At 51.0% G+C, this 18,561-nt stretch overlaps 1 pseudogene; it reads right to left on the bottom strand.

Moving 5' to 3' along the window:
- Window positions 1-7,138: 7,138 nt before the first annotated feature.
- Window positions 7,139-18,561, bottom strand: part of LOC109741980 (callose synthase 9-like) — a 35,246-nt pseudogene continuing 23,823 nt past the window's right edge.

Below are 18,561 nucleotides of genomic sequence, written 5' to 3' on the forward strand. Positions count from 1 at the left end.
AAGGATAATGCGAGTAAGAAAAAGTTCCATCATATTATGGGGCCAGGAGGATACCGCCTTTCGGAGCCTAAGTGGCAGAAGATGGAGGAGGACCTGAGGGTGCGAGGAATCCCTCTAGGTACAGAGGGATGGGACCCAAGGGCCAAAAGCTGGTGGTACGGGCATGGGGGATCGCTAGACCCGGAGACAGGGGTGTGTGTTCACCGGAAGAAAAAGTTTGCTCCCACCCAAGCCCTTATTGACGCAATGACCCAAGCTCAAGAGGGCTTGATCAAGTTCAACAGAGAGAAAGACGCACTGACAGCAGCCCTCGGGAATGATGAACACGGAGGACGTGTACGAGGCAAAGGCAAAGTTCCGTGGAAAGTAGGGTTTTCCCAGGACAATGACCCGTACTGTTACAGAAGCCGTAAGAGAAAGACGGACCGGGATGCAGATCTTATGGCGAAGTTTGCACCGGAACTCCATGAGTTGAAGCAGACCGTGCATGAACTAGTAAAAGAAAAATCGGCTGCAGGGCCGCATGAAGATCATGAAGCGGATCGCGGAAGCCAGCAGCGGAGAAGCAGCGTGGCTTCCACGGATGCCCCGCCTGGTGCTAGTGCACCGATGATCGAGATTCGTGCACCGGAGCCTCACTACCCCGTGGATGATGTAAAGGAGATGAAAGAATGTGATCTGCATTATCCCGTGTGGAACGTTTCCAGGAAGGTAGCTAGCGGCAGTGCTTTACCCTGTACACCTGGAGCACTCCACCACAACAACCCCATTGCATATGGCTATGCTCGTGTCACGGTGGAAGACATAGTCCAAGGGTTTGAGGACCTGGAGATTGACAAAGCTACACCCGAAGGGGAGACAAGACTTGGAGATGTCAAGCGCCAGATCATTCTATGGAAAAAGAAGTACATAGTGTTTCCAGGCGAGGCGCCAATGCTAACAAGTCCACCCCCCTCCGATGGTGGTGGTGGTGGTGGTGGCGGTGGTGGTGGTCGTGGTGGTTCACCTACACCTCCTTCACGCCATTCGACGCCGTCCCCCGATCCACAACCTCCGGCGGGTACGACGCCCCCCAATCCTCCTCCGGCGGGTACGACGCCCCCCAATCCTCCTCCGGCGGGTACGACGCCCCCCAATACACCTCCGGCGAAGAAGCAGAAGCAGACGAACAACAAGGAAACCCGCTCCTGGACTATTAACCCGGACCCTTATGTACCTAAGACCACAAGGGTACCGGAGCCATCACTGAAGCCTCTCCTCCCAAGGCCTTGGGAACTTAGTGAAGCTGAAAACAAATTGGCCGCGTCTGCTCATTATGAGAAATGGAAGGCGGATATGAAGGCGATAAAAGAGCTTGAGCCCAAGCAAGTATTCACTGAGAAGCAAAAGAAGTGGGCTAAGGATTTTTTGACGACACCGTCCCAAGCCGAGCTGAATATGCCTGACGACTATGGACATGAACTTCGTAGGCAAGCAAAAATATTGAAGGAGGAGAAAGAAGAAAGTAAAAAAAGCGGGAAACAAGTTGACCAGCTCGGGATGCAGAATAAACAATCGATCCCCCCGCTCATAGTGAAAGCCGGTCCGGAAGAGGACCCCGAGATCATAGCAGTTGCGGCAGCACTTGGATTGACTGTAGCGAGTGCCATGAAACAAGCGTCCGAGATGGGTTTGACTCTTCGTGCCTTCTTAGGCCTTGAGGATGCGCCAGTATGTGAGATAGCATTACAATATGTGCGGAATGGGCCTCTCGTCGAGCCTGCGCGGGAAAAGAGTCTACCACCACAAATGCGAAATCTGCTACGTTGGTACAAGCAATTCATAACATGGGCCGACAAAGAATATATTTATGCGGATGTTACAGAGGAGCATCACACCAAACGGTACTCTGTACAAGTTCATATGAGTGAATTGTTCCAGCTGTTCAATCTGCGCGACCTCGACAAATCTATGCTGAGTTGCTACGTTCTGTAAGTGATTTATTTCTACCTCATCTCGTTCTTCATTGCCTGCACTATATATATATATATATTGTCCTAACTATATTGTCCTAACTATATTGTTGCGTACGCTATTATGCAGATTGAAGATTTGGGAATGCAAAATAAGAAACATCCATGATGTTGGGTTCATTGACCCACATATCGTTAATGGACATGTGTTACAATATCACCCCGAAGACGTGGAGAAAGACTTGTACAAGTTTCTTAGAAAGCATCAACTCAAAAGTCATATTCTATTTCCTTACCATTTTGGGTGAGTGTTTCTCTCTTGTGCCCATTCTCTTTTGTTTACTCCATGCATGGTATGTCTAATCGATGAGTTATGCATGACTGTGCATGTAACGTGTCCGCAGGTTCCACTGGATTCTGCTAAATATTGAACTTCACACCTCCAGAGTTCTAATCATGGACTCTATGGATTCGGATCCAAAGCGTTGGGCCGACATGAGAAAAATGCTGCAAAAGTAATTATTTTCAATCATTTGAGCTCTAACGATCGGTCTCTTTCGTTCATTTCCTAATATCAAGTAACTAATAACTCCCTTGTTCATTTAATTTTCTTTGCCCTGTAGGGTTTGGAGACGGTTCTCAGAAGAAATTGTCGGTGAATTCAAACATGAGCTAGATTTTAGAAGGTTAGTTAATGTGGATAAGCAGCCACCGGGGACCAATCTATGTGGATACTATGTTTGTGAGAACATCCGGAGACAAACCTCTGAGCGGAAGGCATCAGATAGCATGCGGAAGGCGACGGATAACTTGCGGAGGAGGCTTAGTCTAGAAGCTCGCTTCCGACCAATTCAAGATGAATTAGCAGGATTTTTCTTGAGGGAAGTCATCAATCCTAAAGGAGAACACTATATCGAGGACGAAGACATTTATATGCATACCCGAGATTGAAACTTGTTCGAAGTTGTATATGGTCCTCCATCCTAATTGTGTATGGAAACTTGTTCGAAGTTGTATATGGTCACCCGAGATTGAATATATATTATATATTCCTCTTGAATTCTTCTTGTTTGAAATTTCATATGCATGTATATAGTAGCATAGAATATGTGTACTTGAACTTCATCAAAATTAAAACAAAACACAAAATAAAATATAAAAGAAATAAAACACTACAAATTAAAAAGAAACCAGGTTTAGGGGGGCTAAAACCCTAAACCTGCGGAGGAGGCCTTTAGTCCCGGTTAGCCACGAGAACCGGGACTAAAGGTCCTCCGCCCCGACGGACCCCTGGCGCCCATGTGGACGGGCCTTTAGTCCCGGTTAGCCACGAGAACCGGGACTAAAGCCTTTAGTCGCGGTTCGTAAGAGGCGCGACTAAAGGGGGGGGTCTTTAGTCGCGCATATTTAGTCCCGGTTGCACAGCCGGGACTAAAGGCCTTTGCGAACCGGGACTAAAGGCCCATTTTCTACCAGTGGGCGTGCAACGCGGGGAGGCATCAGATGGGGGGTCGATCCGCGTGATGGATCGGAAACGAGAGGGAGGCGGCGCTGCATTGGTTTGGGAGACGATTCATGAGGTGCCTGGTTTCGAGGGACAATTAAAGGATCCAACCCATTCATCGGGAGATTGACTGGTTGTTGGTGCTCCCTCAAATCACGCTGGGTAGGTAGGCATCATCTTTCCCCCCCCCCTCAAGTTAGGGTTTCTCCTTGCTCTCGGGGCGATCTACGTCGCTGCCGTTGAGACCTGTGATTCCCTGCCTCCACCGTGATCCCCGACCATCTATCCTCGGCAAGGGGCGTTCTGGCGCTCGCTGGCCCTGGTGGTTGTGGGAGGGGGAGAAGTTAGGGTTCCTGAAGAAGGCCCGATTGTTTTGTCGGGTTAGGGATCGAGTGAAGATGGCATCGGACGGTGCTTTGGGGTCTGCTACGGCAGGACGGTGCTTCGGGCCGGGTCTGCTACGGCAGGCAGATCCGATCTCCCCCTATCTTTTCTCGGTCGAAGCAGAGGGCCTTTCGTGCCTACTAAAAACCAGTTCTCAGTCATCTGTGCTTGAGGGGATTAAGGTGGCAAACACAGCTCCGGCTGTCAACCACCTCCTCTTTGCGGACGACAGCCTGTTGTTGTTCAAGGCTAGTACAGAGGGGGCAGAGGAGGTATCAAACCTTTTGGAGGTATACTGTAATTCATCGGGACAGCGAATAAACTACGACAAATCGTCTATTTTTTCAGTAAAGGATGCCCACAACAGATGAGAGATAGCATCAAAAATATTTTACCGAAAAAGGCTTTCGCCCCGCTTTATAGATAAAGCAAACCGCCCGAATCAAACAGCCAACAGAGTTCACACACACACACACAAACACACACTCAAAGTCACAGCCGCACAGAACGCACGGTACCAAAGGGGTTAATGCTGAGGGCACAGCTCAACAAGCCCTAAGAACAAAAGGACACACACACACAAAAACCGCCACGGATGGGTCCAGCCTAATCAGGTTCCGGCGGTGGTGGCGGAAGCGGGGGCGCCATGCGGAAGGCCATCGATCGAAGGTCGGTGAGGAGGGTGTCGATGGTGCTCCGGTCCTGGGGGCGGCTAAGCAGCCGCCAAAGCTGCAAATAGCCACACATTTTGAAGATCGCGTCAGTCGCACGTCGCAAAGGAACTTTCTGAATAACGATCTTGTTGCGAATATTCCAAAGCGTCCATGCAAGGATCCCAATGCACAACCATCTAATATGGCGGTAACGCGGGGAGGAGGCATTGATCTCCGCGAGTAGGTCAGGGAAGTTGGAATTGCACCACTGTCCGCCGACCGTTTCACGGAAGCACGACCACAGGAACTGGGCAGTGGAGCAGTTGAAGAAAATGTGGTTCGAATCCTCCACCGTGGCGCACAGGGGACACATCCCGTCCCCAAGGCCATTGCGCTTGCAGACTTCCACCCCAGAGGGGAGACGTCCCCGAATCCACTGCCAGAGGAATATCCGGATCTTGAGGGGGAGACGAATGTCCCAGATCAGGCTAAAGGGCTCAGGGGCCAGCGAAGGGGCGATGGCAGCATACAAAGACTTCGTGGAGAAGCATCCCGAGGGCTCCAGACGCCACGCCATGGAGTCGGTGGCGCCCTCTACCTGCATTGGCAAGAGAGCGATGTCCTGTAGAAGGGCGTCCCACGCGTCAACCTCCTGGGGGCCAAAGGAGCGCCGAAAGGCGAGGCGCCCTAAGTCAATAAGGGCCGCTTCGACGGAAATTCGGGGATCTGCCGCAATGGCAAATAAGCCCGGGAAGCGGGCGGCCAGAGGGGAATCTCCAAGCCAGCGGTCGAGCCAAAACAGGGTCGAGGACCCGGAACCCACCGAGATGGAAGTGCCAATCCGGAGCACGGGGAGGAGCTGAATCACCGCCTGCCAGAACTGGGATCCCCCAGAGCGCTGGCAGAAAGCAAGAGGTTGTCCTCGGAGGTACTTATTCTGAATGATGGTAAGCCAGAGGCCGCCCTCCCCGTTGGCAATACGCCATAGCCATCGGGTCAGGAGAGCAATGTTCATGCGACGGGAGGATAAGATCCCCAGACCTCCCTGGTCCTTGGGTTTGCAAATGTCCGGCCAGCTCACCATATGGTATTTTTGCTTGTCCCCCTCGCCAGCCCAGTAAAATCTGGACTGATATTTGGCCACCTCCTGGTGAAGCGTCTCATGGAGTCTATAGAAGCTCATGAGGAACCAGAGAAGGCTAGCAAGCGAGGAGTTGATGAGGATTACCCGCGCCGCCTTCGAGAGCCACCGGCCCTTCCAGGGCTCGACTCGGTGTTGCATCTGGGTCATGGAAGGGCGGAGGTCCGCTACGGTGAGGCGAGAGTCACTAATGGGGATCCCCAGATAGGTCGTGGGGAAAGAACCCAGGCGGCAGTTAAGCCGGTCCGCAATGCCCTGGGCCTCCACCGGTGGGTATCCCAGCACCATCACCTCGCTCTTATCAAAGTTGATGGTCAGACCGGACATCCGTTGGAAGCAGAGGAGGAGGAACTTCAGGTTGGCAATATCGGACTCGGAGCCCTCAACCATTATTATGGTGTCATCGGCATATTGTAGGAGGGGGACCCCCCCTCCTACAAGGTGTGGGACCACGCTGTGAATGTGGCCGGCCGATTTGGCTTTGTCAAGAATGGCCGCGAGGGCATTGGCCACCATGTTAAACAGGAACGGCGAGAAAGGGTCGCCTTGGCGGACCCCACAGAGTGTGGGGAAGAAGGGGCCGATCTCACCGTTAATATTAATAGCGGTCCGACCGCAGGAGACAAGCTGCATAACTCTGGTCACCCAACGGTCATCAAAGCCCTTACGGAGTAAAACTTCCCGAAGGAAGGGCCAGTGCACAGTGTCATAGGCTTTATGGAAATCAAGCTTCAGGAATACCGCCCGTTGGTGCTTGGAGCGGACTTCGTGAAGGACCTCGTGGAAGACCAACACCCCATCCAGGATAAACCGGCCCTAAATGAAAGCCGACTGATTGGGGTGGGTGATCGAGTCAGCGAGCCGGGTCACCCTATTGGCGTACCCTTTGGCCAGGATCCGAAAAATCACATTGATCACAGTGATGGGTCGGAATTGGCGGATGTCCGTCCCACCCGGAACTTTGGGGATAAGAGTGACTACCCCATAGTTCAGGCGCCCAAGATCCATGGTCCCTAAGAAAAACTCGTCAAAGAGAGCCATGATCTCAGGTTTGATGGTCTGCCAGAATGCTTTAAAAAAGGAGACTGGCAGTCCATCCGGCCCCGGCGCCGAGGAGGCGTTCATGCCCTTAATCGCCGCGAGGACTTCCTCCTCGGAGAACGGGGCAACTAAGGCGGCATTGTCCGCAACAGACACAAGCTGGGCGCCTGACCAGGTGTCGGGTGCCAGAGCGATCCAACCTCGAGGGGTGGGGGAGAATAGGGCTTTATAGAAGCCATCTACATGTGTCCGGATGTCCGAGGGGCGGACGAGCTGGGAGTCACCATCCCACAAACAGTGGATGGAGTTCCGACGTCGTCGCCCATTCGCGATCGCCTGGATATATGCCGTATTAGCATCGCCCCGCAGCACCCAACGCTGGGTACCGCGGAGCCTCCAGTAAGCTTCTTCATCCATGTAGATGGTAGCGAGCTGATCCTCGAGATCATATCGCACCATCCACTCATCCGGGAGATCCCGGAGGTGTCCGCGCGGTAATCCAAGGCCTGGATGGCTTCAAGGAGGACTTTTTTCGTTCGCGGAGGTCCCTGCCAAGGTTAGCTCCCCACCCTTTCATGAATTGGCGGCCGAGCTTGGCACAGAACTGCCAGGAGTCCACCGCCGACATGGATCGGTGGGGAGAGGAGCGCGCAGAGGTCCACTTGGCCGCGACCGCCTCCCTGAAGCCCGCTTGGTTGAGCCAGAAGAGCTCGAACCTGAAGCGAGGCGGGGTGGGAGGACGTTCATCGGCGGTGGAGAGAAGGAGAGGGACGTGGTCCGACCCAATCCGGGTAATCGCACGAAGCGAGGCCAAGGGGCATCTAAGTTCCCATTCCGGGGAGACTAGGACGCGGTCCAAGACGGACCGCGTCGGGTCGGCTTGGCGGTTAGTCCAGGTAAACCTGGCACCCGTCCGCTCAAGCTCGCGGAGGCCGAGATCCGCGATGCAGTCGTTGAACATCTGCATCCTGGGGAGGTTGATTCGGTCATTATTCTTATTATCATCGGGAGAGCGGATGAGGTTGAAGTCCCCTCCAACAACCACCGGGAAGGTGGAGGCGGAGACCTTCCGTTGGAGCTCATCAAGGAAGGTCGGGGAGCGGCGGTGGTCCGCCGGCCCATAGACAATGACAACCTCCCATTTGAAGTTGAGCGCCCTCTCGAAGAGCTCCATGCTAACGAAGAACTCGCCCCGGTCCATCCCGCCAACCTCAAAGGTGGCATCCTTCACACCTAAAAGGATGCCTCCCGAGTGCCCCGTGGTCCCACTAGAAGGGAGCCAATGCCAGGCGAATAGGTGGGGGCTAAGACGCTCCAGCTCCGGAAGAGAAAAATCCGTGCGCAAGGTTTCCTGAATGGCGATGATGTCAATGTGTTCGTCACGCACGTAATCGACGAGTTGGCGGCGTCGGCCATCATGGCCGAAGCCGCGGATGTTCCAAAAAAGGGCCCGCATCTAAGCCCCCATCGGGGGGCTGCTTGACCCCAGAACACGAGATGCGCTTTGGGCGCGGAGAGCAGCAGTGCGGGACCGAGTGTGCCCACGAATGGCCTCGTCGCCCACCGTAGGGGCATGATCAGCGGTACGGGCAATCTGCTCCTCAGGGGTCCTACGCAGGCGAGCCCGGGTCTCAGCCAGCTTGCCATCAAGAATCTCGCGAGCCCTAATGGCCGCGATCTGCTCTAAGGGGGGACCCACTTCCCCCCTGAAAATGATGGCCGAGTCCGTGGCCACCTTGGCAAGGTGTCTAAGAGGAACGGCCTCAAGCGTGGAAAAGGGACAACAGGAAGAACTGGGAAGGGCGGAATACACACCTGACTCGAGGTTCCGGGCAGCCGCCCGGATCTCAGCACGCTCGGCGATGGACGGAACCGAGGCATCGACCGGGCGAGCCGCATCGAGGCGGGCGCTGCGGCGAGACGCAGTCACCGGCGTCGAGGAGGAGCGGGGCCGCCTGGTGTACGCCACCGTCGGGGGAGGGATCGTGGAGACCGGAGTGGTGACGACCACGGCCACCGCCAAAGCCGGGGAGGCAGGGGAGGTGGGGTGGGCGTCGGGGACCACCAGCGGGGGGAGCGGGGCGACGAGCTCCAGGGTGTCGCCAGATGCATCCCCCGCGGGCGGGGGCACCGGAGAGGGCTCTCCGAGGGGTGGGGTACCACCGTCACCACCCGTGAGGGCCGGGGAGGTCGGGGCCGGGGGGACGGTGGTTCCGGGCCCGATGGAGAGGAGCGGCGAGCGGAGTCGGCAGAAGGAGAGCGGGGCGACGAGGGGGGCACGACGAGCAGACCAACACTCGAGATGTCACTGACCGACTCCGAGGCAGGGGAGAGGGCGCCACTGGGGGTGCGGCCAGCTGGAGGGCCATCGCGAGGTCCGTGGCGGACACTCGGGTGCGGCCTTGCCCGGAGCCGCCGCGGCCCGAGGGGGGGTTGGCGGGCTCACGAGACGGGGAGCGGGAGCGCTCAGAGATGTTGTCGTCCTCCTTGTTGTCGTCGAAGCGGGAGTGGCGGGGGCGCCGGTGGTGGGACCCATCGGCATCCGCGGGCCCGCCCCCCTGGAGGCTGTCAGCGGAGAGGCGGGGGCGGCCGATGTGGTTCGGCGGCTCGGGGCAGATGGTGAGGTCGTGACCGTCGTCGTTGAAGAAGACCCGAAGCATGGTATGGAGCTTGGAGGCGTCCAGGCATTTCACCTTGACCCGGACCTCCTCCTCCTTGCGTAGAGAGAGCTCGTCGACCACCACCACCTTGCCCAGGATCTTGGACATACTGCGAATGACCCGCTCTGACCGGGCCACGTCTGGGAGGCCGGCGATGAGGAGCCAGGCCGTGTCCAGGACTGCCACGGCCTTGGGATCCCACCTCGGCTCGGAGATATTCACCACAATCCCGTTGAGGGCCAAGGTGATGTTGTCGCTGCGGGTGCAGAAGCCCATGCTCATGGCGTCGGGGAAGATCACCGAGAAGGCGTTGGGCGCGGTGGAGGTCACCTGCCAATCCCGCTTGCACCGACAGAGGTGGTTGAGCTCGGTCTCGATCAGCTCCGGAGTGGCGACGCCCTCCCCCACGACCGTCACAAGGGCCAGGAGCGAGGGGGAGGGAGGCGGGAGCTCCGGCACCTCAATATGGAAGAAGCCCATGTCCTCGATGCCGTGGCCGTACATCATGATCTCCTCCGTGACCGGGCGCTCCGGACAGAGAACCGCGGGGTGCCCGGCCTCCTTGCAGAGGTAGCAGGTCGGTGGGTTGGGGCAAGCCACCTGGAAGTGGCCTGACAAGCCGCAGTTGAAGCACGGCGGACCCACGGAGGTGGCGACGGCACCCGAGGCCGGAGTCACCACGGCGGCGGAGGAGGGGGCAGGAGGAGGGCGAGGCGGCCCCTTCTTCTTCTTCTTAGCGCCCGGGCGCCCACGGTTCCCGTTGCCGTCGTTAGAGGGCGGAAAAGCGGCTTGGGCGCGCGGGGGCTGGTAACGCCGGTTCTCAGGGGCGGTGGACTCGGAAGCGGAAGGAGCTTGACGCAGAGGAGAGGGCCGGCGGTAGCCACGGCCATCGCGGGCCGGCGAGCGCCGGGTCAGAGACCGGCCTCGGGCAGGGGAACGCCGCGCAGGCGAGTTGCCCCGGTCCCGAGAGTCCTCCCGAGGCGGATCCCGGCGGGCAGGCGAGTGGGAGCGGCGGTCATCCCGCGTCGGGGAGCGGCGGGATTGGCGGGGAGGGGAGCGGCGGGGGTCACGGGAGTCGCGGGCAGGGGATCGGCGAGCCGGGCGGGAGGTGAGCTGGCTCCGGAGGTCAGCCTCCCGCCGGAGGCCGTCGGGGGAGGAGCGCGGAGGGTCGCGGCGGTCATCCGCGCGCCGCTTCGGGCGGGATTCGGCGTCGCCCCACTCCCGGGTCATGGCCGGCGGCGGAGGCGGGGGCGAGGGGGCGCGGCGGCCGGAGGGGACGAGGGAGGCGGCCTGCGAGGCAGCAGGATGGGAAGCGAGGGTCGGGGCACGGGAGGCTCGGGGAAACCCTACAGGGGGCCAAATCAAGCACCGGGACGGGCCAGACCGCGCCAGGGGGCGCAGCTGGGCCACACCACGCGCGGCGGGGCTGGGCGGCCGGCCCACGCGTCGGTCAGCGGCCCACCTCCCGCCTGGGGGCCCATCGGCCGACAGCCCGAGGGTAGGTCCAACAGGATGGGCCCCAGGGAGGCCCATAAGCAGAGCGGCCCGAAACGACCTGCCCGGGGCAACCAACCGGGGCACGAGGGTTTCCCTAGGCGCCGCCGCGGAGGTCGCCGCCGGGGCAGGAAGGGGACGGCGCGGCCAGGGCACGGCACACCGGCCGGCCGGAGATTGGGAGGGAGCGGCACCGAAGGCGGAGATGAACGGACGGAAGGGAGCTCGCCGGACAAGGATGCCCGAGAGCGCGAGCGCCGCCGCCGGCGACGGGCCGGCCGGAGCAGAGGCGGACGCCGCCAGCGCGGGGTACCGCCAGGAGGCGAGCGCTGCACCACGGTCAGCGCGGCCGGCGACGCCCCAGTCGCCAGCACGACGCCGCCGGGGAGAGGCCCGAGACCCCAAGGCGTCCCCTTTTTTCGACCCAGGAGACGGCACCGCGCCCGATGGCCGCCGGTGGCGCCGACCGGTCCCGCGGGAGGCCGAACTCCCACCCCTGGGAGTCGGGCCGCCGGCTGGGACGGATGGAGGTGGCCGGACCGGGGCACGGGGCGGGATGCGGTTGCGGTAGGCGATGGGGCGGCCCGCAGCAACATCGGCCGCCTCGGCGAGGTCAGCCCAAGACTCGCGCGGAGGGACAGCCGGAGGCGACGGCGGGGAAACGGGCGAGGGGGGTGCCGGCGGGCCGGCCGCGGGCGAGGCCAGGGGCGAGGGCGGCAGCGGCGGCGGCGCGGCGCCGCCGAGGCGAGCAGGGCGTCGCCAGAGCCAGCGCACGCGAGAGCCATTTGAACCCTAAACCGCTGCTACTGAAGGCGAGCAGGGTGATCCTTCATTCCAAAAATATTTTAAGTGTTCATAATGACTCACTGAATGAGCGCTAGTTGGGCATGCCCACGGATGTGGGACAGTCCAAGATCAGCACGTTCAAATATCTTAGAGATAGAGTTTGGGAAAAGGTGAAGGGCTAGATGGAGAAGCTTTTATCGGCGGGAGGGAAAGAAGTCCTGATTAAAGTAGTGGCTCAAGCAATAATATTCACAATTTTATTTTATTACCATCATTTGTGTCGAGTTTCATTTATTCATATATATATATATATATATATATATATATATATATATATATATATATATATATATATATATATATATATATATATATATATGTATGTATTGACCCCCTTCTTCAAATTAGATCTTTCGGATGCGTGATGAACTCCTAGCACCAGATCGTATGCGAGCAATTCAAGAGGAATTGGCGGCATTTTTCCTTGACCACGTGATCGCTGAAAACGGAGAATACTACGTGGACCCTGTGTTCTTACAATTTAATTAGGAGATTATATTGTAAGAGATAATTATTGTATATATGTAGCCGGTAGTGTCAGATAGATATACAAGAACTTGTTGTTCGACCAATCTCTCGGAGAAGGAGAGGTGGTCGATATCACTTCTCTCTGTATGCATATGTTCATGACGATCTTCTGTTTCCTTCATTTGCTTACTAGCTAGCGTGTCTAGTCCTCTCCATACGTATATAGTACGTAGCATCGACCAAGCACAGAGATAAGAGAGGACACTTCTCTCTATTAATTAGCTAGCTAACACAATATATGAAACACCTAAATTAACCCCCCAAAACCCCCCAACCCCCCCCCCCCCCCCCTTCAAAAAAACAAAAACCCCAGCCCCTGAAATGCTGACGCGTGGATGCCTATTGGTCCCGGTTGGTGTCACCAACCGGGACCAAAGGCCCCCCTGCCTGGGCTGGCAGCAGCGGCCACGTGGAGGACCTTCTGTCCCGGTTCGTGTAAGAACCGGGACTAAAGGGTTAGGGCTTTAGTAACGACCCTTTAGTCTCGGTTCAAAAACCGGGACAAAAGGCCCTTACCAACCGGGGTAAAAGCCCATTTTTCTACTAGTGACTGTTGTTAAAACCATAAGCTAGAAAGATAACCAACAGAAGTGCAACCTCCAGCCTACAAAATGGAACGAGAGTTGTTGGCTTGGATATTACTGAAATTGCACATACAATCATGAAAGTAACATCACATGACAACATACCCTTTCACAAAATGGCTTCGGGAATAAAGACGGTAATTCTCAGCAAACTTAATATGCCGTACCACAAAACCCCTACCAGTTGCTCTATACTGGTAATAAATAAGAAAAACAAGATCAGTATAGTGCGAAATTCTCAACAACAGAAAAATGTAGTGTGTGAGATTAAGAAGACGAGCATGACTTCCAGAAAGCCCTACCTTTGCACCTCCATGCAGTATTGTGCGACCAAAATAGTGAGTCCTTGTTCCAAGAGAGAACGTGAAAAATACAGAACATAGTTGGAACTGCATAGTAATGAAGCTAACAAAAGCCTGCATCCACACATTCACATGTAAGGATTCATAACCGGCTGTTCTCTAGGGAAATATTTACAAAGTAGTGGCCATTCATGAACCAAGCTAATAAATAGGGCCAAGGTTCCACATAACACACCAGAAAGATAAGCTCATCTAAAAAACGAATAAATTAGAACTATATTGGAATAAGAAGGAACATAACTTAATTTAAACTCAATATTCTTTTCAGAGTAGAGACAGTAATAAACCAACCATAAATAGAGATATGATAATAAACCCAGAAGTCTGCAAGGGAAGAGAAATACCGTCAGGACACCTTCCAGGATGAAACCTAGAATCATAGGAATTGCAGTGAACACACCAATCTGGAAAAGAAACTGGGTGTTCAGAGCCACGCTCAATGCTTCATTTCCCTGTATATCCGCCCTATTTTGAATTGATTCTCCAACACCAGATAAAGCCTACAATACAACAAAAAATGCGTCAGAAAAAAATCCAAAATGTGACAAAGAAAAAACTGAAGAATCTACAGATGCAAAGGTATTTTTGACACATAAACTGTTACATACCATTATAATAACAAATGAAGAAGTTTCTTTTGAAAACAGGTAGTATTTAAATGCCATGCAAAGCTTGAGAAAGTTTGCATTCACTATAACTTTGTGTGAACTTTGTCCCAAAAGTAACATGTACTGGCAGCCGCATGAGCCAACAAAAAGTGCTTATGCTGTCACCCAACTATGTTGCATGAAAAGTAGTGGAGAGAAAGAATAGCCGAGACATAATTCAAGCAATATGTGCGGCCTATATGACTGGAACAGCAGTAACTAGAGGCATAGATAAGCATGACAAAGGCGCAGGAAACAAGTAGGTTTGACATTTACATGCAAGTAGATTGACATGATAAAAAACCACCTGTCTGAGATTCTCGCAGAGATCTTACTGCAAAGAAGGAGAACAATGGATATTGAATCTTACCAGATAAGTTTTACCATAGAGAAATATGTACACTGTCAGTACAGTTAGCTGCAAAAATAAATAAACAATTAAATATCAGTAACTCTTAAGGACAAAAGAAAAGGGATACAACAGCGGAATTCTCAAGGTCAACAGGCAGCATCTTCAATTTGTATAATTAGTTTTATCAATGTGACTTGCAATAATACAAATCCCACAGATACAGGTAAATGCACAAAACATGAGCTTGCACAAGAAAATGTATTAGTTGGGAATTTAAACTAAGAATAATATTTGAACATAAAAAGATTCGTTCGAATGATAATACATAGTAGATTCACAGAAAGTAACAAAAATATTATGGGATCATAGTGAGCATTTGGAAACAGAGAACACAAAACGGTTAACAGAACAATAGTAATTGCCATAGAAAGTCTTTGCGTTTTCCATACAACCTTTTCCACCCCTTTTCAATGAAAAGAAACGCAAAGTCTTTGCGTTTTCTCAGGAAAAAAAGATCCATGCAATATACTCTGTTCATAAATAGATGACCTTTTGGGCCTTCACAGTCACCAACATGCAACTTTGATCATCAGTTTTCATACGAATATTCTAGTGAGACTTGATAGAACTGCAATATTATGACAACACTTATCTTCAAAAATCTAAATAGTATGAGTTTCACATGACCAAACTACTTTTTCATATTTATGAGTCGAGGTTAGAAATGTTTGACTGCACGCATTCTAGGACATTTTATATTTACGAACAGGATAGTAGAAAACACAGCTGCCAGAAAAAACATAACATATCGTATCAGATATAGAATTACCATAGTACAGAAGTAAAACCCAACAGTAGTCACATAGAAGGATAACATCCTGAAAAAATCAAAAAGCTGCCCAAGTCTGTATATATTGCTGCTAAGAACTTGTTCGCCGTTTCCTCCCGCAACTTTTCCTTCAAATAGTGCGATCTGATTAAGCCCAACATCTCTTCCTTTACCAACCTACAGAATATGTCAAACATCCATACAATGTTCACAAGGCAGTAGTAGAGCCCAAAGTTATATGCTACAGTCGGATAAGAGTGGAGATCAATGTGTGGGAAGAGAGAATCACACTGAGGGCATCAGTATTTTTTTTAAGCATTTCATTCATTTAACTATAAATTTGCTGGTAAGTATAATTAAGTGGTAGAGGCAAACTATATTGCTCTCTGAGTAACATAAAGTAAGCAAGGTTTAAAGCTGGCAGCTCAAAAGTGGAATCACTCAAGGCCAAACATATTTAGAATATTAAGATGAAGAAAAAATGGCATCCATCAGAAATTCAAAATAATGGAACACTTGTGTTGCTTACTTCCCCTTAACACACCGGAAAGTTAGCTAGTAATGACCAAATGGAAGTAATCCACCTCAGACGACTGAATGACTTCGATCAAGAGTTCATATATGCTCTAATTTAGCAGAAACTGCAATGTAGTCACATAGCCTCCCTCTAAAGTTTTGTACAAGACATGCAGTAGATTCAGACATTCAGTTCTGTTATTAAGTCTATCAAAAAAAATTGCGGGGTGTTATTAAGTCTATCCTTGCTGAGTTCTGTAGTACAGTTTTGTCCCATAAAGGAGTATAGATGCGAGGAGTGAACTAATAAAATATTACTTGTTTAGAAAGATTCATAGTCAACAAACAAAGAAAGCTTAAGGTTTCCGTTGACTGAAACACCTGATCAGCAGGTACAGTAAAACAATTACAAATTGAAGGAAAACAAGACCTGGATATACTCATGGTGAGTTATGTTCCCTTGACGCAGAGTAGAGTTAAACCCTGCAATTGAAAGATGGTGCACCAGTAAGAAGATACAACTCCACGAGTGTAATATATTATCAGCTAACTAGCGTAATGATAAATGCTATAGCAGAAACAAAGATAACTTTCACGCATATATGGAATCAGATACCATAAACAATTGACATACTGATTGTATATGGAAGAGATACCGTCCAGCTAAAACATGAGAAAAAACACAAGACTAAAATATGGTGTTCACAGATGTGTGCGAGGCATCTACTTGTTTCTTGAGAATACGGTTGCATATAATATCTAGATTACAAAATGGCATTGCAACATATCATTATTAACTTGTTAATTTCATCAAAATTCCTTTCCATGAATAACAGCAAAAATACTGTTAGTGTTTTGTTAAACAAACATGAAAATTGTGAGATATTTCGTATGCTTTCCACTTTTACAGATCAGCAAACAGTATATAATATCAAAATGAGTAAAACATAAAAAAAATGTGTATAGTTGACTCCGAAGTGAAGAATTTCTTTCCCTTATAAAGAGCAACACAGAATGGTAACCAGTTGGGATCTAAAGACAAATCACAACAAGATTTAAAATATTATTAGCTAGCACGAGTAACAGAAAGGAAGGGCAAGATAATGCAAAGACTCACTTCAAACATAACCTAATATATACTGCTCAGCTTCTGAGATGAGAAACAGATATAGTTTCCAATGAACTATATAAAGATGGTGAGCTGTGTACCATCATGTTCTTAACTCAGAAAATAATAGGCAACCACAGAACAAATTAATACTAGAAAAGTAAAGAATGATACACAAACACCAAGAGACAAAGCAAAAAAAGGGTATTTGATCTCCTGCAAATATATCCTCGCTGATATTGATGATACGGGACGCCTTACTTATGCCACCCCTCGTAATATGAAATATTCTATCAAACACGTCTGGGTGACCATAATGCATTCTCACTCTGCAAAAAGAAAAAGATGTTAACAAGATGTAATTCTAAGATACTTCAGTCGATTAGAAAATTATTATGTAAATGCACTTACTTCAGTGGATTAGAAAGAACACGCTGTCCTAATGTCACAAAACTAGTTTCTTGATTTGACATAAACGAAGCGAGGGAGGAAACACTACAAAAGAGAAAATGTTATTTTGACTGGGTTTACCAATGGAGCAAACCAGAAAGAAAATAAACAACCAAAGTATACTGAAATATCACCTTCCGGTGAAGACATGTTCTCTAACACCAAGAATTGAAGGCCTGAACTTGCCATGATTTTGAGAGAATTCCTCAAGCAGATTTCTCATTTTGAGTGCCTCCTCGAAATAGTTATCCTTCAATTGAAAAAACAACTCAGCAATGATAAACAAAACAGTTGATACAGTCTTGCAATGGATCATTAGTCAAATCCTCGAACAGAGACAATATACATAGCAGAGTGAATAGAAACTATTCACAGAATACAGAACTACCAAATGTATAAGAAATGAACACACAAGAAAAAATGTACATGGGAAAAAGTGAAGAAGGTGCAGCAAATAAATACATTTTTTAACAGAAAGTACTAGATAGCTGCCTCTATTACTGTAAAACCCTATATGAGTTGATAGAAAACTTACTATTCCCTTGCAAAACAAGAAACTGAATGTCCTAGAATATTTAAATGTGCAGAATTTGGATTAAAATGACACTAATTAAGACAGGATCATGAAGGCAATGCGTATTGATAGGCGGTCTTGAACAGTAACCTCTCCTATCTTCCTGATTTGCAAGGAGGAAGAGAAGATATTCAGCATGCTCTGTCTGGGAGACGCCGGGTGAGGAATATTTGGAGGTGGGGTCCCAAAGACAGGATCAAAAAGGCAATGATTATTGATAGGGTGGGGTCTGCTATTTTGGATTAACTTATTAGTGGCGTTGATGTTAACGGTATGTATATGGAGCATGTTTCTATGGCCGTCCTTATCGCTGTGGGATGCTGGTATAAGTTGTGAGAGAGAAGGCAGCAGGTTAATAATGAAGCGGTATAATTGCCTGAATGATCGGCGCTCTCGATTCAGACATTGCCTCTGAATTACTGTCAGGCCGGAAGCACTGTCAGCAATTCCGACAAAACAACTCTTTTAATTGTTCAAGCTAAATGTCGATGCCTTGCTGTCATATGATGATAGTACAGGTTCTTGTGGTCCGATGATACAAGATGATGCTGGCGATTTTGTTGTGGCGGAGAATTTCTTCACAGGGCCCATAGCGGATGCGCATACCGCAGAGGCAATGACACTGAAACGCATACTGTCACTAGCTCACGTAATGGGCATTGAACATCTGCTGGTGCATTCAGATTGTTCGGACCTCACTGATCGCACAAGTGAGCTTGAATCCCCCCTCTGTGGCAGTGTCGATCATTGATGATTGCTTCGACATTAGTCGGGAGTTTGGCAAGCTTAGCCAGGATTCATCCCTTTTTTCTGCTTTGGCTCCGAAATGGATGATGTATCTCTATTTGATTCGAAATAAAGCTAGCCAGTAGCCATGAAGTATTTCCCTAAAAAAAATGACAGTGAATAACTCAAGGAGCGTGAAGATAGCTGGAT

The sequence above is a fragment of the Aegilops tauschii genome, chromosome 4 (genome assembly GCF_002575655.3).
Source record: "Aegilops tauschii subsp. strangulata cultivar AL8/78 chromosome 4, Aet v6.0, whole genome shotgun sequence".
NCBI lineage: Eukaryota > Viridiplantae > Streptophyta > Magnoliopsida > Poales > Poaceae > Aegilops > Aegilops tauschii.